Source organism: Callospermophilus lateralis, chromosome 10 (genome assembly GCF_048772815.1).
Source record: "Callospermophilus lateralis isolate mCalLat2 chromosome 10, mCalLat2.hap1, whole genome shotgun sequence".
In the NCBI taxonomy this organism is placed as follows: domain Eukaryota; kingdom Metazoa; phylum Chordata; class Mammalia; order Rodentia; family Sciuridae; genus Callospermophilus; species Callospermophilus lateralis.
In genome coordinates this window covers 103,129,375-103,153,006 of record NC_135314.1, presented here as the reverse complement: position 1 = coordinate 103,153,006, position 23,632 = coordinate 103,129,375, and the positions used below count along the sequence as shown (strand labels likewise).

Genomic DNA, 23,632 nt, shown 5'->3' with positions numbered 1-23,632 from the left:
TGTAAGATGAGTCAGTAGAGAGATGGTGGTAGCTGAGACCAAATGTATCAATAAGGTATAAGAAGGGATCAGATTCTAGGTTCATTGTGAAGGCCAGTGGGGATTTCTAATGGATTGGATGAGAAGTGTGGGAAAAAGAGAATCCAAAATGACTGCACCCAGGTGGCTGTCTGAAAGGAGTTACTATATACTAAAGCCTGTAATACTGCAAAGGGAGCTGAGAATGGTTGTATTACATCTGAGATGCTAAGTAAGGCCAGGCAGATATTTTGATATATGAGTCTATAGTCCAGTGAAAAGATCAAGGCTAGAAATAAAAATGTGGAAATCATCAGCATATAGATAATTTTAAAGTCAGGACTGGATAAGTCCAGCTAGGAAGTAAAAGTAATTGAGAAAGAATTCTGTGTACTAAGCCTTAGGGTGCTTCACTTTAAGGTAGGGATAAAAAGGAAGATGTCTAGAAAATATTCTTTTACAAGTGAATTTTTTATTATCAAATAACTTTGATCAATGCTATTCTTTATACAGGGTTTTATCAGTTGCTGGAATGACCTTTACTCCTGATTGCTTATAAATGATAAGATCATGTACTCTATAGTTTGTCCATAGTTTTTTTATAGATGTTTTTCTAAATGTTTTTTTTTTCATTTTGAAATGGATCACCAGCTACTATGTAAGTTTGCATATGGAAAGTGAAAAATAAGATGTTTATTCAAAAATATGTGATCACGTATTACCCATATCATTTGGAGATGCAGTATTTGTTTTTTAACAGAATGCAAATAAACTTTCTACATCATCGTTACAATGAAAATAATGTTTAAGAATCTCAGTTCTACTAGATTTGTTACCTAACACATCTTTTCATTCATCACTCACCCTCAGTAGTCAATAACAGCCTCTCTGCAGCCTCCTCTTAAAATGCAGTGAACTGATTGATTTCATTGCTACTGCATTGCCCTCCCTTGCCTCTGGCCACAAATTAGACTGAGCCAGAAAAGGTGGTGAAATAATAAGGCTATATATAGACTGTCCTTTTCTGTTCCTCCTAAGAAATTAAAAAAAAAAAAAAAAACTTAACTAGAAGGTGATAAAAACTTATAGAACCTGCTATCAGCTATATGCCTTACTGTTGAAATCCTTTGTTCTTTAAAAAACAAACATTTTGGCTTACCATATCCTGTTAGTTAAGCATAGGAAGTAATGTTAACCATGATTCATGTTTTCCTAAAAATATATTATAGAAGATGTTCAAATTCATAGTGCTATTTAACAGAAGGGATTGTTTCTAACATTGGTTCTCAAATGTAAGATGTTCGCATTGTTTTTATGTCTATTCTGTAAGGAACAAATTGACACTGTTGGCTCATTAAGCCAAATAATACTGCTTTCCTTTTCTAGTCAGGATTTTTAGTAGCATACAAACTAGTAGAAGCAATAACTATTGCCATACCTCTGGTCTTGCCTTCACCTTTTGGTTCAGTATGTTTGGGGGTTATATTGAACTATGTGCAGGCAACTGAATTCTAACACTCATGGAACAAAATCAGTATGCCTGAGTTTCTCTTGTATTATGCCCAGGCAATGTCACTTCCATTTATTGGAGCTGGCAAAAAAGAGAACTGCTACACAGGAAAAGGTCACAGTTGTAAATCAGCAAGCAGAAAGTTTTCTAGGAGTGTGTGCAGGGGAGTTGATAGGCGGAAGGATAAGAGGAAGTAGATGGGAACGTTTTGTAACAAATTTCTCTTAGCACACATATCCCCCCCCACACACACACACATTAAAAGCATCATAATATACATTTTTATTTGGACATATTCTGTTTTTTAATTAATAATTATGTATTCTATTAGGTTTTGTTTTCCAGGTTTTGGCAGTTTAACAGTAATACCCTACTGCTGACCCCATTTCATTTGTAAAATAATGCTGATGATCCTTCTTTCATTTCAGAGCCCCCAGACTAAAAGAAAAGCCAAGTAGTTATTGATAGGGCACACTCAAGAAGTTAGCAGTAGACTGAAATATGATTGTGCCACTGATGTGTGCAAGTTCTTCATCAAATCTCATTGCCAGGGCCTGAAGATAATCCAGTTGTAGTAAAAACAATTTGTCAAATGTGATCTGAAATCCTAAAGGGGATTTTCCAGCAGATGAATTCTGTTAATGCTAGTGCTAACCTAGTTGATCAGAAGATGCCAGCCACATCTCTAAACTGGTCATTACTTATATTCTTCAGCTGCATTCACTAATTAAATCCCTTGAGTTATCTCAGACACCTACCACCTGGGACCCGTCTCCAAAGACTTTCTTGTGGTACACAGCTGAGCCAGGTCTGGGCCCTTCTGTTTTATTTCAGAATAAATATTTTAGGTCTGAGGCTTTTTGTCCAACTGTATTTGGTGGTGCTGTTATTGATTTGGTTTAACTTTTCAGCATGAATCAGTTTACCAAGCTTGCTGATATTTGAATTGGCTAATTAAAACATGTTCAGTGTACAGGCACCTCTCAGCTAAATACTGCCCTGTACATAACTTGAATAAAAACATGATATTTTTATTCATTAGGACAGATGGGCATTATGAGTTATCCAATCTGACTCTTGCTTTGTTTTAATTGTTGATAGACCTTTTATTTATTTATTTATATGCGGTGCTGAGAATTGAACCCAGTGCCTCACACATATCAGGCAAGTACACTACCACTGAGCCCAGCTCCAGCCTCTGACCCTTGCTTTTTAATTGCATGTTTTTGGGAAAGTGTACTCCAGCTTAAGAATTGAGGAGTGCCCAGATTTTCCAGTTTTGGGGAACTCCTATGGAAAGGAGAGTGATTCTGAAAATAGTCCTGCTGTCACCTTCATGAGTGGCAGGTCACCAAAAGATGCAGCTACATCACATATGACATTTGGCCTCCCACTACCCTACATTCTATCAGATCATAGTGGAATAAAATTAGAAATCAATGATAAAATAAGAAATAAAATACACTGCAACACCTGGAGACTAAATAATATGTTACTGAATGAGCAGTGGGTTACAGAAGACATCAAGGAGGAGATTTAAAAATTTTTAGAGGTGAATGAGAACACAGATACAACATATCGAAATCTCTGGGACACTATGAAAGCAGTTCATTGCATGGAGTTCATTACATAAAAGAAGAAAAAGTCAATAAATAATTGACTTAACATTACATCTCAAAGCCCTAGAAAAAGAAGAACAAGTCAACACCAAAAGCAGCAGAAGACATGAAATAATAAAAATCAGAGCTAAAATCAATGAAATTGAAACAAAAGAAACAATTGAAAAAATTGACAGAACAAAAAGTTGGTCCTTAGAAAAAATAATAAAATTGACAGTCCCTTAGCCGTGCTAACGAAGAGAAGGAGAGAGAAAACTCAAATCACTAACATACATGATGAAAAAGGAAATATCACAACAGACACTACAGAAATACAGAAGACCAATAAAATAGAAAATATTGAAGGCATTGACAAATTACTAGAGTCATACAATCTGCCCAAATTGAATCAGGATAATATACACAATTTAAACAGATCAATTTCAAGTGATGAAATAGCAGATGCTATCAAAGTCTACCAACCAAGAAAAGCCCAGGACTGGACAGATACATAGCTGAGTTCTATAAGACCTTTAAAGAAGAACTAATACTAATACTCTCCAATTTATTTCAGGAAATAAAAAAAGAGGCAGCACTTCCAAACTCATTCTATAAGGCCAATATCACTCTGATTCCAAAACCAGGCAAAGACACACCAATAAAAGAAAACTTCAGACCAATATCTCTGATGAACATAGATGCAAAAATTCTCAGTGAAATTCTGGTAAATCGAGATCGTGCACCACGATCAAGTGGGATTCATCACAGGGATGCAAGATTGGTTCAACATATGGAAATCAATAAATGTAATTCATCACATCAATAGACTTAAATATAAGAATCATATGATCATCTCAATAGACGCAGAAAAAGCACTTGACAAAATACAGTACCCCTTTATGTTCAAAACACTAGAAAAACTAGGGATAACAGGGAACAAATCACAACATCCTAAAGGCTATCTATGCTAATCCCCAGGCCAACATCATTTTAAATGGAGAAAAATTGAAGTCATTCCCTCGAAAAACTGGAACAAGACAGGGATGCCCTCTTTCACCACTATAAACATAGTTCTTGAAACACTGGCCAGAACAATTAGACGAAAGAAATTAAAGGGATACACATAGGAAAAGAAGAACTCAAATTGGCACTATTTGCTGATGATATGATTCTATACATAGAAGACCCTAAAAGTTCCACCAGAAAACTTCTAGAACTAGTAAATGAATTTAGCAAAGTAGCAGGATATAAAATCAACACCCATATATCAAAGGCATTTCTGTATATCAGTGACAAATCCTCATAAATGGAAACAAGGAAAACTACCTCATTTTCAATAGCCTCAAAAAAAAAAATACTTGGGAATCAACTTAAGGAAAGAGGTGAAAGATCTATATGATGAAAATTACAGAACCCTAAAGAAAGAAATCAAAGAAGACCTTAGAAGATGGAAAGATCTACCTTGCTCATAGGTAGGCAGAATTAATATTATCAAAATGACCATACTTCCAAAAGCACTATACAGATTTAATGCAATTCTGATCAAAATTCCAATGATATTTCTCATAGAAATAGAAAAAGCAATCATGAAATTCCTCTGGAAAAATAAGAGACCCAGAATAGCTAAAGCAATCCTTAGCAGAAAGAGTGAAGCAGGTGGCATCGCTATACCAGACTTAAACTATACTACAGAGCAATAGTAACAAAAACAGCATGGTATTGGCACCAAAACAGACTGGTAGACCAATGGTACAGAATAGAGGACACAGAGACTAACCCACAAAACTACAATTATCTTATGTTAGACAAAGGTTCCAAGAACATGTATTGGAGAAAAGATATCCTCTTCAATGAATGGTGCTGGGAAAACTGGAAATCCATATGCAATAAAATGAAATTAAACCCCTATCTCTCACCATGCACAAAACTCAACTCAAAATGGATCAAAGACTTCAGAATAAAACCAGAGACCCTGTGTCTAATAGAAGAAAAAGTAGGCCCTAATTTCCATCATGTGGGATTAGACTCCAACTTCCTTAATAAGACTCCTGTGGCACAAGAATTAAAATCAAGAATCAATAAATGGGATGGGCTCAAACTAAAAAGCTTCTTCTCAGCAAAAGAAACAATCTGTGAGATGAATAGAGAGCCTACATCTTGGGAGCAAATCTTTACCCCTCACACGTCTTTAGGGTATATAAAGAACTTAAAAAGCTAAGCACTTAAAAAAAAACAAAAAACAAATAACTCAATCAAGGACCTGAACAAACACTTTTCAGAAGATGATATACAATCAGTCAACAAATATATGAAAAAATGTTCATCATCTCTAGCAACTAGAGAAATTCAAATTAAAACTGTTCTTAAGATTTCATCTCACTCCAGTCAGAATGGCAGCTATTATGGAAACAAACAACAATAAGTGTTGGTGAAGATGTGGGGAAAAAGGTACACTCATATACTGCTGGTGGGACTGCAAATTGGTGCGGCCAATATGGAAAACAGTATAGAGATTTCTTGGAAATTGGGAATGGAACCACCATTTGACCCAGCTATCCCTCTCCTTGGTCTGTACCCAAAGGACTTAAAAACAGCATACTACAGGGACACAGCCACATCAATGTTTATAGCAGCACAATTCACAATAGCTAAACTGTGGAACCAACCTAGATGCCCTTCAATAGATGAATGGATAAAAAAAAAAAATATGGCACATATACACAATGGAATACTACTCAGCAATAAAAGAGAATAAAATCATGGCATTTGCAGGTAAATGGATGGAGTTAGAGAAGATAATGCTAAGTGAAGTTAGCCAATCCCAAAAAAACATATACCAAATGTTTTCTTTTATATAAGGAGGTTGATTTATAGTGGGATAGGGAGAGGGAACATGGGAGGAATAGACAAACTCTAGATAGGGCAGAAGGGTTGGAGGGGAAGGGAGAGGGCATGGAGTTATTAATGATGGTGGAATGTGGTGATTATTATTATCCAAAGTACATGTATGAAGACTTGAATTGGTGTGAATATACTTTGTATACAACAAGAGATATGAAAAATTGTGCTCTATATGTGTAATAAAAATTGTAATGCATTCTGCTGTCATATATAAATTAAAAAATCAGCCAAAAAATAAAAAATAAGAAGAATATTGTCTTAGATAGTTAACTGCATTAAATTGTGATCCCCACAAAACATCAAACATGTAACCATTTATGTGGCATTGCGTGGTCCTGTTTGCTAGAAAAGGCCTATTCCAATAAGGAGCTTGCTGTCTTGTGGATAAAATAGATTTGCAAACAAATAATTCCACTAGAATGAGCTAAATTATCTCAGATTTCTAAATTAGGCAAATGGGTAGATGATGGTGCTCTAACCAAGATACAGGACCTGAGGAAGGAACAGGTTGAAGGATAGGGAAAGATGGAGATGTTAAATTGGGTTTCAGATGCTCACAGACAGCCAGGTTGAAGTGTGTAATGGGCATTTCTAAATAGAGCTGATAAGACAGATGAGTAACTGCTTTTTGCAGGAAAATATTATTTCATCATGTTCCTGTTAGAGGGCAAGGCATAATACAAATAGGTATGAAACCAGACTGAGGAAAGCCAACTTTTCAAGATCAACTTTACTAATTCCATATTTTATTTTGTGCTCAGGTTTTAACAGTATATCCATGGTTTGGAAACTTTCTGGGAGATTCACCAGTGTTTCCTCATGAATTGGTACTCATTTTAGGGATAAGTCCCCCCGCTTTTTTTCCAGATTCTTAAAAGAGATATTGGGAGTGTTATCTAAACTAAACACTAGTCATTTTTTATTCTTCTTATTTATGCTCATCTTGCCAGATCATGAAAGAGCCGACTTGAAATATTTCAACTGGTATTTCTAGCTGTAAATGATTGGGTTTTTGAACTGTCTCATTATTTATAAAACAGAACTGTGGATAGAGGTGATTCATGTCTTTCATTTTTTTTTCATGTGACTTCTTAGGAAGAAAATTTAAAGGTGTGTATCTATTTATCTTAATAGTGAAATTCTCTCTCAAATGATTTCAAGTTAAAGAACATTTTAAAACCGGTGTCATGGTGAAATATGAGGAATAGAATGTCATAAGAATCAATAAACAGCAAATGATCAGAACACCAAGGGATTTGAGGGAGATTAGATTATAGAGAAGTCACATTTTCATTTTAGATCAATTATGGAGTCTGAGTAATAATATATAATGGTTTTCATATCTTCATTGACTCAACTGATTATGCTGATTGGCTCTTCAGTAGTATTTTTATTTCCTTACCAAATTTTCTATTCTTCAAAGACCTCCAAGTTTTTAGTACTGAGGTGAATGAACTACCTGCATTTTGATACTTACTGAAGGTCCACAGTGTTCCATCCCTGGAAGTAAATGCCAGTCTCAGAAGTAAGTGCCCCTTATGCCTACTGCATTTTACTAAGCCCGGAATTGTCATAGAAGGTTGAAAACATCTCAGAGGCCAAAGGAAGGGCAATTTGCTCATTTAAATCCTTCTCATATCCCATTTTGTCATTGGTGCAAAGTTGCCAGCCTGTCTTTATAACAATAAATAGTATGCAACTATTTGACAGACCAGTTAGCTGCAAAAGTCTCCCACTACTGATGCAAGAAAAAAAGTGTCCAGCTGCAATCTGTCCGATGTGGCAGCCAAGATTGAACAGGAGAAAACAAGGGAGAAACATGGAGGCAGAGAAATTTTCTGCAATTCAGAAATAACTTTGGAATAGTGAAGAGCCTGTTACAAAGCCTTTTGCAAGAGAGAACTTAAAATTTGAGTTTATATAAGAAGTTTTGAAAAATCTTCCTTACTACCCTCACCTGATGAAGGTTCAAATGAATGAAAAGCAAGCCATTGACTCTTCAAAAAAAGAACAAACGGGGCATACAACCTGACATTATTTAACTCAGCTATCAATCTTAAAAGAAACTGGGCAGATTATAAGGCAGATTAAATTTGCATTCTGTGTGTCAATGTGTTAACCTCCTCAGAGATTACCTTGTTCTGTGAAGAGGATCCTCAGCAAGAGCCTTCTTTATGGAATTCTTCATGGCAGGTCACAAATATAAGATTTGCATTTACACATAAAAGACCATAATGCATCAGTTTTAAAAAGAGCTCTTTTCATTTTACTAATTGACTCTAAGAACATTTCAGCTAGAAATCTTCAAATATATTTTGTTTAGTTCACAGTAATAATATAAAATTGTTTTCATATCTTCTTTCATCTTTTATGAATAGTAGTACAGATATTTTTATAAATAGAATTTCAATATTATTGACTTGGGATTTTTTTAAAATTTGGGTTTAAGATACTATATTATGTAAAATGTTAAACTACAATTGATGACAAAGAATATTTAATTAGTAAAGAATTCAATGTAATTACTTAAATGAGTTGAATCATATCTTTTTGAAGGGAATTTTGCAGTTTTAGGATTATGAGTATTTTTTATTATAGAATGAATTTATTTTACATTGTCCAATTATAATGAAACTGATAAAAAAATTTAATCCAAGATTAGTATTTCTTAACAACATGACTTAATAATCAGAAAAAAACATTAAGAAAACAAGGAATTTTGTTACTGGAAGAAGCTGATGATAAAAGAAGCAGAGTAGAGATACACTTTTTCCAATGTATGTTCTTGGCACCTAAGCATTCCAAATATTCTGGGGAAAACATTTAGTATACAGTCTCCTTGGAATTCACCAATTGACAACACACAGGATGCTTTGCAAAGACTGATAGTGTTACTGTATAACTTTGACAAGTTGGTATTTCCCGATCACGAACCCTCAATAACCCTATTTGCATCCAACTGAATTGGTACTTCAGGGAAAATACTTTGTGAAACTACTTTGTGAAACTTCTACTGAAGTAGAAGATAAGATTATTTGATGAGTCTGGTCAATTGATTATTAATTTTAGATAGTACTATGTATGAAGCCCAAAATTGCAATCCAAATTTAGATATCTTTGGTAATTTTTATTCTTAAGCTACTAAGATAAATTCTAGACAGTTTTGGTGAGATCAATAACTGATTTTTAGATACTATAATCATGGAAGTTCTTTCAGAAATAAAATATAATAAAAGTACCATTTAGCAGGAAGAGTTTTGTGTATAGAATAAATTCTCAAATAAATTTGAATAGGTTTGTTATCTGCAACTAACATACCATCAGTCAGTCATCCCACATTTGTTGAGCATTTATTGCATGATATACGTGTGATAGGATCAAGTAGCACATCAATAAGATGATGTGCTATATAACAAGTTGGCCATAATCTCTAAAATTGTTGTAGTTAGCCAAGCTAATTATAAAATGTTGTGATAAACCTAAAACAAACAAGCCACCTCATAACTCAGTTTTATACACTAATGTAATTTGGCACTACAAAATATTTGAATATATATTTAAGTCCTATAGTCAAATTTTTTCATTATTTCCTTTTGAGCAGGACATCTAAAAGAAATACCCTATTTCCCTCCTCTTAATTTATAAATGATGACAAATAAGAGACAGTCAAGTAGCAATCAGAATAACAGCTTTCTTTCTTTTTTTTTTTAATTAGTGATGTATTTTATTAATGATTCTGTACCCTTAATAATTGATAATTAAAGGTCACATCCTGGAAAAATATAAACTGAAGACTCCTGTCTCATCCTTTTCGCCAACGCCACCTTCAGGACTCCCTGGACTCCACTAGGGCAGGACTCCAGCAGTTCATCCCTTTCAGTGGGAGCCCAGGAAGCCCTCACCTTGCAGCAGGCTGCTAGCACGGTGGCAAAAGCCTGCTATCTGTGAGAGGTGCTGGTCCTCAGGGTCCTGGCTCAGCAGCTCCTGCAACTCCTCAAACAGCTGAATGTTGAGCAGGAACGCAGTCTTGGCCTCTTCGACGACCCTCTAGCTGACCTGGGGGGGTCATCTCCAGAGTGTTCATGCGTGAGTGGTAGAGCTGCTTGAACTTGGTGGTGCTGGCGATGTTAGGGAAGGTGAAGAAGCCAGGCCCTCTCCGGAGTGGGCAGGTCCAGGTCCTGGGCCATCTTCTTGAGGACCTGGCCCCCAGACAGGTCGCCCAGGTAGCCGGTGTAGGCGTGGGCCACCAGCAGCTCGGGCTTCCGGTGCCCCACCTGCTGGAGCTGATCCACGTAGTGGCATGTGGCTGCCGTGCAGGGGACGGCCTCCTGCCAGCTCGGCCCGTCCTTCTCCAGCGTGGCCCTGCGGTGCAGCTCCTTGGGGAAGTAGAGGGGGGCGAAGACGGGGTTGTCCTTGTTGCGCTCGGTCGGTCTCCTCCTCCAGGGCCTCGTAGACGTGGTACAGGGACCCCATCACCAGCTTGAAGCTCTTTCGGGTCACCTGGCCCCTCTGGAAGTTCCTCATGAACTTGGCATTTTCTGCCAGGGTGTGCACCTCCTTGGTGGCCTCCTTCAAGGCCTCAGACAGATCCTGGGGCAAGCTGTCGCTCTGTGGGCGGTCCATGCCCAGGCTGGCTGGCTGGCTGGCGCGGTGGCTCTGGATGGCGGTGGCTCTGCGGCGGCAGAGGAGCAGGCAGCGGCTGTGAGAATAACAGCTTTATTTCTGATAAAGCTGATTGAGGAACCTATCTTTATAACATTAGCAGGCATTTCCGAGAAGAGGAAATAGGAATGTCCATTAAGAAGATGCTGAATCTTATCAACTAATCAGGGAAATGCAAATTAAAAACACCATAAGTTATCATTTAGCCCATATTAGATTAACAAAAATTTAAAAGTCAGCAGTATAAAGGGGTCACTGAGGATCTGGAGCAATAAGAGGTCTGCAGTTGAGCCTGTGATTTGGTAAAATGACTTCTGAAAACAATCTGGCATTATCTCATAAAGTTGAAACTGCATATGGCATGATCCAACATATCCATCCCTATTTATATTTCATAGAGAAATGTATATATTTGCATCAGAAAACATGTACAAAAACATACTTGGCCACTTGTTTATAATTAGAAAAAAATTGAAAACAAAAATTCATCAGCAGGAAAATGGATAGATAAAATACAATATATGCAAATAATAGAATACTAGAATTAGTGAAAATGAGTTTGGTTACATATATCAACATGGATAAATCTCAAGAATGTCATATTAAATGAAAAAACAAGTTGAATACCTAAGTTCTGCTTCTGTGAAGTTAAAACATGATAAAATTAAGTATATTGCTTAGAGAGCTGATCATGTGCATGTATTAAACCATAAAGAAAAGCAAGAGAAAGATAAACACTAACTTCAGCAGGAGGAGGTCAGAGAAGGACACATCTAAGGCTCCCTAATCCTCTGCCATACATTCTTAGTGGTGACTAGCACACCATACTGGCTTTATGTGGTATTTAAGTTGCTTTTTTTAGCCTCAAGGCTGTAAAATTGATGTATTTGTTAGATCTTAGTACCTATGATAGGAAGAAAACAAAAGGATTTTCTTTTGCCGGCATAGAGAGGAGTTTCATGTCCCACAGCCTCAGAGCATCAGAGCGTTTCATTGCTTTCGTTTCTCATTTACCTAGAGTTCTCCCGTAAATGAATGTTCATATTTCTAAACTACAGAGATACTGTCTTATAATGATTTATAATAATTTGGAACAACCACAAGAGAAAAATCTACATCCTTTTCTATTAAAGTGACTCATTATTAGTCAACTGCTTTTAGCACTTGCCAAAATCTGCTGTGGTAGCCCTGAAGATTCCAGTCCCCTAGTATACATTCCTATATACCAGGGGTGAGGTTGGAGACTGGTAGTAATATGCTGGGCTAGTGGTTCTCTTGATTGGATTATGTTTTATGAGCAAGATGATGAGAGCAGTCATCCAATGACGATATTGCATTTTATAAGACTCCTGCTGGCTTTGAAGCTGCCACATTATAGGATGGTTAGGGAAGGTGGAGGGTAGCCTCTAGAGGTTGAGATGATCCCTCTGCCAAAAGCTAGCAAGAAAATGGGGATCTACTACTTCAAGGAAGTGAATTTTATCAATGACCTAAATGAATTTGGAAGAGGCCCTCAAATTCCAGATGAGAGCCATACCTCTGCTGCTACCTTCATCTCACTCAACAGAGGATCCAGATTGAGTATAGACTCCTGGGACCCATGGAAATATTGTGATAATAATATGGGTAATAATAATAAACTACTAAATTTGCTGTAAGTTATCATATGGCAGTAGAAAATGAATATGCTCCCTATTATTATATCTCACTGATAAGCAACTTTGGCTGCCAATCTAGTTTAGGCCATTTCTTTCTTCCTTTTTTTTCACATTTCCATAGGTTTATCAGTTCTAGGTCTTGGCTGGAGTTGCTGTCCTCTTTCACCATGGAAAAAACAGAAGCTCTTGACAGTTTACACCTGCACTCCAAACTGTCCTCCCTCTTTGAGTATCAGAGATGGGTTACTGAGACTATGACAGCGGCCACTAATAGTCTGTTCTTCCTTCCCAGACATTTATTGAGCAGAGACTATGCTATGTCCTGTGCCTACAGGGATAAAAAGCAATCTTTGAGGAGTTTACTGTTTAATGGTGGAGACAAATTACCACATGGTAATTATTCTGTTCTTGGACAAGCAGCTAAAAGGTGGGAGGGAGAAGAAGGTAATTATCAAAATCTCTTCCTTTCCCTGTTGCTGCATACCCCTCTCCATTCTCTCATGCATGCTCATCAACATCCATAGGTAAATAATATCTTTGGTTTCAGTAGAGATTGATTCTATGTTTAAATCATTAATTGCCATTCAGAAATAACAAACACCTTTTTAACTGGTTTGTGAATCATTACTTAGAAGGAAAGCAAATAGTAGAGGAAGCTGTTCTAGGTCTTTAGGTCTGCATTTTCCTATAAGTTGGAGCCAGGCCATGGATGATTTCTTTTGTGTTTTATTTTCCAAGTGTAGCATTTGTTTGTCCTAATAGTTGGTTGATTATAATGTCAGAAACAGCATCCTGAAACATTAAAAGTGCCAGGAGTACAAAACAACCATTTGTCACTAATGCCTGCAGCTGTTTCAGTAGCTGAGACTTCCTGTGTTTTATAATTAGAGCATTTTACACTTGCACCATGGCTCGTGCCTAGTGTTTAGAAATGACTGTGTTAAACAGAATGTTGATAATCTGCTTTTATATCAGTTAGCATAGCACACCTGTGCAGTTTTAACTGGGGACAATATTAGGTGATGAAAATAAGTTGTAACCATCAAAAGGAATTAGTTTACAGTATTTAGAATTTCAAGTAAAAATAGTCCTATAAAAATCTATGGGTTAAGCTAAAGAAAAGCAAGTAGAAAGCTAACAAATGCAAACATTTTTTTATACTTTTCTAACCTGTTTACTCAATTATAATTGGCATTTAAAAAAAATTAAGATGTGTGAATGCCCTTTTACCAAAGTGTGTGTATATAGCTGTCCTTTTACCATTGTTTAGAAATGAATCACTTAATACCTTTATGGGATAAACATTCAGAAGTCAAAGAGTCTGTCCCACAAGCATCTTGTTTAGGAATTAACTTTCCTGACTGCATTATATAAGATTTTACTGAAAAATCCTCTTATTCTTACATTGGGCCTTTGTATTTCATTTCACAATGATCACTTTGCCATTCAAATTTTAAGACACTCAGTTACTGATATTGCAGTCCTGTGTTGCTCTTCTCCATTCAACTTAAATTAAATAAATATGGTCATGCTCTACTACACATGCAGAGACTAGAACAGAGAGGAGAGAGAGACAGCCTCTGCACAGGAGGAACAGTCCAGTTTAAGGGTGATGGTTGGAATGGTCAATGTAAACAGCCACAGGAAAGGTGAGGTAATGAAAGTAAACTCTCACAGATGCACAGCTGGAGTGCTTAGCTTCTAATTTACAAGATCATTACTCCTGCCAGATTTAGTTTTGTAAAGGAACAAATCGTGGTTGTCTGACTTTTGCTTCTTTGAAAGGATTATTTAGAGTCTCAGGAGATACTGGAGAAATTTGAAGTGCACATGCTTGTATATTCATATATATAAATAGTTCTTACATACATAAAACAGTTTTTTAAATATATAACTCACTTACCAAAATTTATACCTTTAATGTGTACATTCAGTGGTTTGTGATACATCCACAGAGTTGTGCAACTATCACCACTATTTAAAGAATATTTTCATTATTCCCCAAAGAAACCCTGTACCCTTCAGCTATTACTCCTCATCTTCCCAGTCCTGGTAACCACTGCTTTGCTTTCTGTCTGTATAGATTTGCCTGCACTGGAATTTTTTTTCATATTAGTGGAATCATTCAATATGTGATCTCTTATAGCTAATTTCTTTCATTTGGAATGTTTTCAAGGTCCATCCATGTTGTAGTATATATCAATACTCCATTTCTTCATACAGCCAAATAATATTCTATTGTATGGATATACTACATTTTGTTTATCTGATGGACATTTGGGTTGTTTCCATTTGGGGGCCAATATGCAACATTATAAAATATACAAGTTTTTTGTGTGGATGTATAATTTTATTTCCTTGATATATATCCTAGACTACAATTGCTTAATTTTAATGATAACTTTAACTTTCTGAAGAACTTTTGTTTAAGCTTGCTCGCATCATTTTACATTCCTACCAGTAAGATATGAGGGTTCCAATTTCTTCACATCCTTACCAACACGTTATTTTAGTTGTCATAGTGGTACCTCATTGTGAATCCACATTTCCCTAGTGAGTAATGGTATTGAGCATCTTTGTATGTTTATTGGCCACTTGTACATCTTCTTTGGACAAATGTGTATTCAAATTCTTTGCCCATTTTTAAATTGGGTTGTCTTTTTACTGTTAAGTAGTAAGAGTTCTTTATTATTCTAGATACAAATCCTTTATCAGATAAATGACTTCCAAATATTTTCTCATGTTGTGGGTTGTGTTTTCCTTTTTAATTATGTCCTTTGAAGCACCATTTTTTTTAAATTTTGAAGTCCAATTAATCTCTTTCTTGTGCTTTTGATGTTATATCTAAGAACCAATGCCTAATACTTGTGATTATTTCCTTCCTTCCTTCCTTCCTTCCTTCCTTCCTTCCTTCCTTCCTTTCTTTTTTTAAGTACTAGAGATTGAATCCAAGGGCCTTTTACCACGGAACTAATGGCTGTTTTGTTTTTTATTCTGAGGCAGGGTAGCACTAAGTTGCCTAGGCTGGTCTCAAACTTGTAATCCTCCTGCCTCATCCTCCCAAATACCTGAGATTACAGGCATGTGCAAGTGTATCAGTACTTCTGTTATTAATTTCTTATTCATTATTTTGTGGTCAGAGAGCAAACTTTGTAAGATTTCAACCTTTTTTTTTTTTTTTTTTTCCAGTATTGGGGTTTGGACCTAGGGGCATTTAACCAATGAGCCACATTATGAGCCCCTTTTATTTTTTATTTTGAGGTAAGATCTCACAAAGTTGCTTAAGGCCTCTCTAAGTTGCTGAGGCTGGCTTTGAACTTGTGATCCTCCTACCTCAGTCTCCCTAGCTCGCTGGGATTATAGGCATGTGCCACTGCATCTGGCTTCATTTTATGTTTTAACATATAATATGTCCCTGAGAATGTCCTGTGTAAACTGTATAAGAATTTGTATTCAGTGTTGTTGAGTGAAATGTTCTATATATGTTTGTAAATCTACTGCTTTATAGTATTGTTCAACTCTTCTATTTCCTTCTGGCTAGTGGTTCTAAACATTATTAAAAGGACAATTTTGAGGTCATCATCTATTACTGTTTAATTGCTTATTCTCTCTTCAATTCTGTCATTTTTTGCTTCACATACTGTAGAGCTCTGTTGTTACTTACTTATTTATTTATTTATTTATTTTAATTTATTCATAGTTGTTTTATCTCCCTGATGGATTCACTCTTTTTTCACCTTTAACTATTTTTGTTTCTAGTAACAATTTTTATCTGCAATGTTTTGTCTGATATTATTATAGTAACTCTAGTTCTCTTTTTACTGTTAAATTTTAAGTATTTCTCTTTTTACTGTTAAATTTTAAGTATTTCCCTTTTTACTTTCAACCTATTTGTGCCTTTGAATCTAAAGTATTTTCTAGACAGCCCATAGTTGGATCTATTTTAAGAATCCATTCTGCTAATGTCTGATTTTTGATTAGAGGCTACCATTTATGTGTAATGAGGAGGTAGAATTCATGTTTATCATTTTTATCTTTGTTTTCTTTATTTCTTATATTTTTATTTCTTTTCATATGTTTGCACTAACTATAAATTTCCTGCTTTCTTGTTTCTTTTACTACATTTTTGTATTACTTTCTTAATTGTTGCTCTAGAGATGGCAATTTGTATCTTAACTTGAAAATATCTAGTTTATATTAATTCCGATAGGATTTTAATTTTACACAAAAACATTGCCTTAATATTGTTGCATTGCTGTGCATAGTGGCACACTCTTATAATCCCAGTGACATGAGAGACTGAGGCAGGAGGATTGCAAGTACGAGGCCAGTCTCAGCAACTAAATGAGGCTCTAAACAACTTAGTGAGACCCTGACTCAAAAACTAAAAAGGGGTGAATGTGGCTCAGTGGTAAAATGCTCCTGGATTAAATTCCCAGTACCAAAAAATATAAATAAGTAAATAAATACGTGTGTGTGTGTATCACTCCATTTTATCTCCCATCATTCTCTGTGTTGCTTTATTCATTTGCCTTTCAATTTAAAAGGGAGAAAAAATAAGTTTTAAACATACATCTATTTTTTATCACACTTATTTACTTAGTTACATTTATCAATGGTTTCCATCTATTAATGTGGATTTAAACTACTGTTTAGTGTCTTCTTATTTTAGCCTTTAGTATTTTTTGTTTGTTCAGGGCTTCAAATGACAAATTTTCTTTTTTTTATTATTATTTTTTAATCTGGGAATGTCTTAATTTATCCTTAGTTTTTGAAGGATGGTTTTGATGGATGAATTCTTTGTTGGTATTCTTCCTTTCAGCACATTAACTATGTTGTCCCATTGATTATTAAAAAATATTTTTATTAGTTGATTTTTTAAAAATATTTTTATTAGTTGTTGATGGACCTTTATTTTATTTATTTATTTACATGCTGTTCTGAGAATCACACTCAGTGTCTCACACATACTAGGCAAGTGCTCTACCACCAACCACAACCCCAGCCCCCACAATTTCTTTCTTTTTTGGCTGGGGAGGCTACTGGGGATTGAACTCAGGGGCACTGAACCACTGAGCCACATTCCCAGCTCTTTTTTTTTTTTTTTTTTTTTTTTTTGAGACAGACTCTCACTGAATTGCTTAGCAGCTTGATTTTGTTGAGGCTGACTTTGAACTCATGATCTTCCTGTTTCAGCCTCCCAAGCCGCTGAGATTACAGATGTGGGCCACCATGCCTGGCTCACTCCCATGATTTCTGTTTAGAAATCAGCTATTAATATCTTTGAGGATTCCCTTGTACATAAAAAATTGCTTTTCTCTTGCTGCTCTGAGGATTCTCTTTTCAGTTTGAGGATTGTCTTTAACAGTTTGATTGAGTGACTCTCTTTAATTTCATAATACTTGGAATTCATTGAGCTTTTATAATGTAGAGATTCATTCTTTTTTCTTTCTGTTCCTCAGACTGGATAATCCCAATTGACCTATCTTCAAGTTTTCTGATTCTTTTTTGTGCTTCCTCTTATCTGCTGTTGAAATCTTCCATAAAAGTAGAACCTTATGAATTTACACAATTGCTGGGGAGGAGCTGAGAAGAGTTCAGGGGAGGTAACATACCAGCCAAGATGATAAAGGATGAATAGGAGTTGGCAAGGAGGTAGTGGTGTTCATGCAGTGGAAAATGTACTTGCTAAACCAATTTGTAGTGGCTGGAACTCAAAGAACAAGGTAGTGTGTGGCAGAAATAAACCTTGAGGGCTGAGGATTGGGTTTAAATCCTGGAGGCTCTGTTTTTATATGAAAGATTTTAAGATGAGGAATGACAGGGGTAGAACGGCAGTGGATATAGTGCCTAAGATCTTGGGGCTGCAGAGTTAAGGACTAGAATCTTGTCACAAATTCTGACTCTGAAACTTACTACCATTGTGACCTTGGAGAAGTTATTTACATTCAATGTTTCAGATTCTTCATCTATAAACAGAGATAATATTATCTCCTCAGAGCTGTTCTTAGCTTTAAAAAAGTAAATTCATGTTAAGCATTTAGAACTCTTTAGGTTGTCATTGCAGTTAAGGTGTAGTCTAAGAGCTATAGTCAGTGTCACCTGGGAACTTAATAGAAATGCAAATTTTCGGTGCGGGTTCTAGCAATGTAGGGTTCAGCAAGCCCTCCAATAAGTCTTATGTGCACTTAAATTTGCAAAATACTAGTTGAGCAGATAATAAAGGAGAAACAGAATAAAACATGACTATGTGGAGGACCCCCATGGACCAAGTACCAAACATTAATTGGTTTAAACAACAAGTTATGTCATTTCCAGGAACTGAGGCTTAAAAGGTCTGAAGTCCTTGATCAGCTATATAGCTGTAAGAATGTGACCCAAAGCCTATGCTTTTAACCATTATGCTCATATCATAATTTAAAAAATGACCAAGAGAAAGGAGAATTTCAGAGATCACAAAGTGATAGAATTAGCAACTTACTGGGTAATTAGCTATGGGAATAAAGGTGTTAATGTTAATTCCCAGGCCTCCGGATTTGGATAAATAATGTCATTCTTTGATTCCTGCTACATGAATAAAGAAGCAAGTCTAGAACAAATATTTTTTTTTCTGACATAATGAGTTTGAAATCCCTAAAGGGAAATGGAATGCAGAAGTCCCATAGGTTGGATACTGAGGTTAGAAATACAGATTTGGTAGGTAGGCACAAGTACCCAGGTTGATGTGGCTATAGATGTGGACACAAGTGAGACTATTCTAGGCAAGTATATGTAGGAGGTTAGAAAGGGGACCAAGGACAGAACCCTGGGGCACAAATGGAGGAACAAGCTTCTGCAGAGTAAACTGTAATAAGCCATTGAGCAGAAAGAGATAAAAGAGAAAAGGTAAGAGAAGGCCCATAAATCCAGAAGAAAATTGGCTCAAACTCAGCTCAAAAAGTAGCTGGGCTAGTATCAACTGTTGTGGAGAATCTCAACCATATTGCAAGGCAGAATTTCATTACCTTCCCTTTTACTACCCCCCTTTCCATATGAATAAACAGAGATCCTTGACACCAAAGGCAAAAAGCCTCTCCCACATGGTAGAATGTTAGAAAAGGGGGCCCTAGGTCTTCTGTAGTCATTAATAAAAGCTTATCAGGATGCTGACAGGATGCCAGTGTGCATGCCCTATAAAATTTTAATTAATGAGATTGTACTCCTTAACATGCAACTCAGTGTAAAAGAAGTAATCTTGATGAACTGTGGTCAGTGTGGATTCAGGAAGGTCATCTTACTAATAGAAGTCTAATTAATTATATTTAATGCACTTGTGGTTTTACATCTCAAGTGCCTTTAAGTATTTATAATGATCATGGTGCTTATTATTGCCTCACCTCAATTCTAATGTTAGAACTAGCATATATGCAATCCAAAATCCTAACTGTGTGGTCTAATGGCAGCTCATATGTAAAAGGGCAAATGTGGATTTGAACCCTGACACATAAGGAAACAGATTTTTCAAGTGCTCATTGTGATCAACATCTTGCATTAGTTGTTTCATTTCATCCTGTCAAACACCCTCTGATGTATTTATAAGAATCAGATTTAGTGAACGAATGAGAAAGCTGAGTTTCACATGATAATAACTTTTTAAGGTCCTACAGTTAGTAAGATGTGAAGCCCCTGCCCATCTCACTCCAAAGCCCATATTATTTTCATTAATGATGCCAGAATGGAATTCGTATTAATCCAGCCTGAACACTTAAGGATGTTATAAAATTCAAATAAGTAAAGCTAAATGAAAGCACTTTAAAATTTGAGAAGAAAAAAGCTATATGCAGGCAGGCTGTATTTTATTTTCACTATTAATATCAGAAATCAGGTCTGAAAATTCTTGGGCTGGTGGTAGAGCACTTGCCTAGCATGCATTGGGTCCTAGGACTGATTCCCCGAAAAAATAAAATAAAATTGCATTCTCAGTAACAGTTTCCCTAAAGAAACCCTTAATATGCTACCTTTTTTTTTCTGTTTATCACTACCTCTATGAGCTCATATTTATACTTACTATCTTATAGAATTATCTTCTTCTCTACCATTACTCTTAACACACACACACACACACACACACACACACACACACACACAGAATTTCTCCCTTCTTTGCTACTCTTCTGCTGGGATGTAGAGCAGTCCTGACAGAGGAACTAAAAGAAAGCAAGCCTTTAACAACCCTGCCTCAGTGACTCTTCTGTAAAACAATGTGACTTGTTTATATTCCTTATATCAGATGACCCTACCATCTACTACCATTGAGGCTTGAGGCTCTGGGAAAACATTGAGAAAAGAATGAACTCAAGCTGGTCCATGGAAACTCGGGAAACTTTCTTACCTCACACCTGCCACATGAGCAGACTATGAGCTGTTTCATGCCACTTTCAGACTAAATCTTGCAGGCTCTATTTTCCATTTTACAATAACCTCTCCCATCATTTCCCAGTTAGCAACTACTGTAATCTGAATATATCCCCTCAAAATTCTTATGTTGAAATTTAATCACCAGTGTGATAGTTCTAAATGGTGGGACCTTTAGGAAATTATTTGGGATTAGTAACTTTAGAAAGGAGGTTGAAGGGTACCTTTTGCCTTTCCATCTCTTCTATGTGAGAACACATTGTTGATACTCCCACACACACATACTTTTTTTTTTTTTGTCATTCTGTCTTTTCCACCATATGAGGATGCCATCAGAAAACAATGCTCCAAACTGTGAAAAATAAATTTCTGTTCTTTGTAAGTTACCTAGACTCAGGTATTTTGTTACAGTAGCATGAATGGACTAAGTAACTTCTGTCCCCATTATATCCATGTCTATTATTCAAGAGATAAAAATGTGGGAATTTGAGTGTTTTGTCAATTAGAGAACCATCAGTTAAAATCAGACTCTTGGGTGAACCCAGGCTCCCAATATTTTTGCTTCCAGATGTGTTTTTCAAAGCCTTCCCCACATTTAGCATATAAATATCAGAATTTTAGATTATGTGAAGTAAAGGTGGTCCTTAAGTACCTACTATATCCTAATCACAACAGAGATTATAGATACAATCTCTCTTGAGCAAAAAGAAGGTTTCCAAAAGTTCTTCCTTTGATGGATTCCTTTGATACAATCCACTAAGACTTAGAAAAGAAATGGGATGTCAGAGATAACTTTTAAGCAAAAAAGGGAAAGAAATTTCAGGCAAGTAGGCCTGATCCCAAAGTCTGCTTCCTACTGTCCTTCCTGAAAGGGAACCCAGTATGGTTTACCACCATTCTGTTTTAATACCTTCAGAATGGCTACGAACATCTAATATGTTCCTTTCCTACAGAAATTCAGACAGGTCAGATGACTATATTTCTGATCAGTGTCAAGGGTTGGAAGAATCAGATTTCCTTTGTCTGACAAAGCAAGAGGTCAGATACAATTAAAGCAAAGAATTCAGGAAGATACCACAAGTGTATGCTGATAGTAGAAGTTATGATGGAACTTATAAATTCCAGTGACTTGGAAGAATACCACAAGGAACAATCATTGATGAATGATTATGTGCTTTAAGATATAATATTGAAACAAATTGAGGGTAGTTCATTTGTCTGAAGGCATTTAGCTATAATTACAACTTCTCTCTCTCTTTTTAATGTTGTTATTGATGTAGAAATACTTGCTGAAAGAATACATAAAACCAGGCATGGTTGTACACTCCTGGATTCCCAATGACATGGGAGGCTGAGATAGAAGGATCAAAGTTCAAAACCAGCCTCCACCTTTTAGCATGGCCCTGAGCAAATTGATGAGATCCTGTCTCAAAATAAAAATAAAAAGGGTTAGGGATGTAACTTAGTGGTAGAATGCCTCTGGGTTCAATCCCCAATACCAAATAGTAACAATAATAATAATAATAGATGCAGGTTTAAAATTATATGAACATGATAGGAAGTTCAAAGTTAAAACTTACCCCATATGAGAATGATTGGTTTATTTGCCAACTAAAGTCAGGTTATGTATGATTGTAAATAACAATCCTTGCCAGGAACACCAGTTAAAATGATTTTACAGGCTGTTCTGATTTTACTGGTTCCTGGACATTCCTAATAAATGATTTTGCTATCCTTAAGACATTCTAGTGGTTTAAATACATTATATCCTTTTTGTAGGATATAATGGCCAAACATACTCAGAAAGGGTCATGTTTAGTTCAACCCACTGATTTCAACATTTGTTGGTCGCCTCCACTTAATAAGCTATACATCTTATGTTTAATTTTCATTACCAGAAATAAAGGGGAAATAATATACCAGCAATTCCAAATCAAGCTCTGACATAGCTTCCTAAGAAAAAGGAGATTGGACTCTGTTTGATTTATTCTATCTTAAATTTTAAAAATCACTTTTGAAGCAATGTTAATTATGCAAATTGGTATGCAAAAATCTCAGATCCTCCCTGATAATCCTCTTCATATATTTACAGACTTGACATAGATTTATTGATATACTCTTTTTTTAAAATTTTTTTTTTAAAGAGAGAGAGAGATGGAGAGAGAGAGAGAATTTTAATATTTATTTTTTAGTTTTCGGCGGACACAACATCTTTGTATGTGGTGCTGAGAATCCAACCCGGGCCGCACGCATGCCAGGCGAGCGCGCCACCGCTTGAGCCACATCCCCAGCCCCTTGATATACTCTTAAGTTCTGAGGAAATGACTCATTGTAAGTATATATATATTATATATATATATATATATATATATATATATATATATATATATATATATATATATAATATATATATATATATGCAATAGTAATAAAGGGAAAAGACAAAACCCAAAGGAAATCAGGTCCTATAAAATGAGTAGTATAGACCTTGAAGCTAGAGTAACTGGTTCAAATCCCATCTTCTCTCCTTGCTACCTTTGTGACCTTGGGAAATTATTTAGTTTCTTTGTGTCTTATTTCCTCTCTATATTAGATGGTAGTACTGAGAACACTGTTTAGAATTGGTGTAAGGATTATGGGAAGGATAATGAGTATTATGTGTAAAGTACTTTGAACAATGCTTAGTACAGAATAGATGCTCAGTAAATGTGAGCTGCTATTATTATCCTTCAGTAAATGGTAAATTTTACATTTGTAGTTGTGGAGTTTGGTTTTTAAGTCAATCCAGCTACTATTCAAGACATCATAGAACTGTGTAGTTTATTGAAGAGTGCATGTTCCTTTTTGTTTATCTGGGATTCTCCTGCCCTCCTTTTTAATGTTACCTTCAG

At 35.8% G+C, this 23,632-nt stretch overlaps 1 protein-coding gene and 1 pseudogene across 1 annotated transcript in view; one reads left to right on the top strand and one right to left on the bottom strand.

The window, feature by feature from the left end:
- Ppm1l (protein phosphatase, Mg2+/Mn2+ dependent 1L) overlaps positions 1-23,632 on the top strand; it is a 289,523-nt gene that overhangs the window by 238,072 nt on the left and 27,819 nt on the right. The gene's annotated exons all lie outside the window — the stretch shown is intronic.
- LOC143408699 (heme oxygenase 1 pseudogene) lies at positions 9,904-10,650 on the bottom strand (annotated as a pseudogene).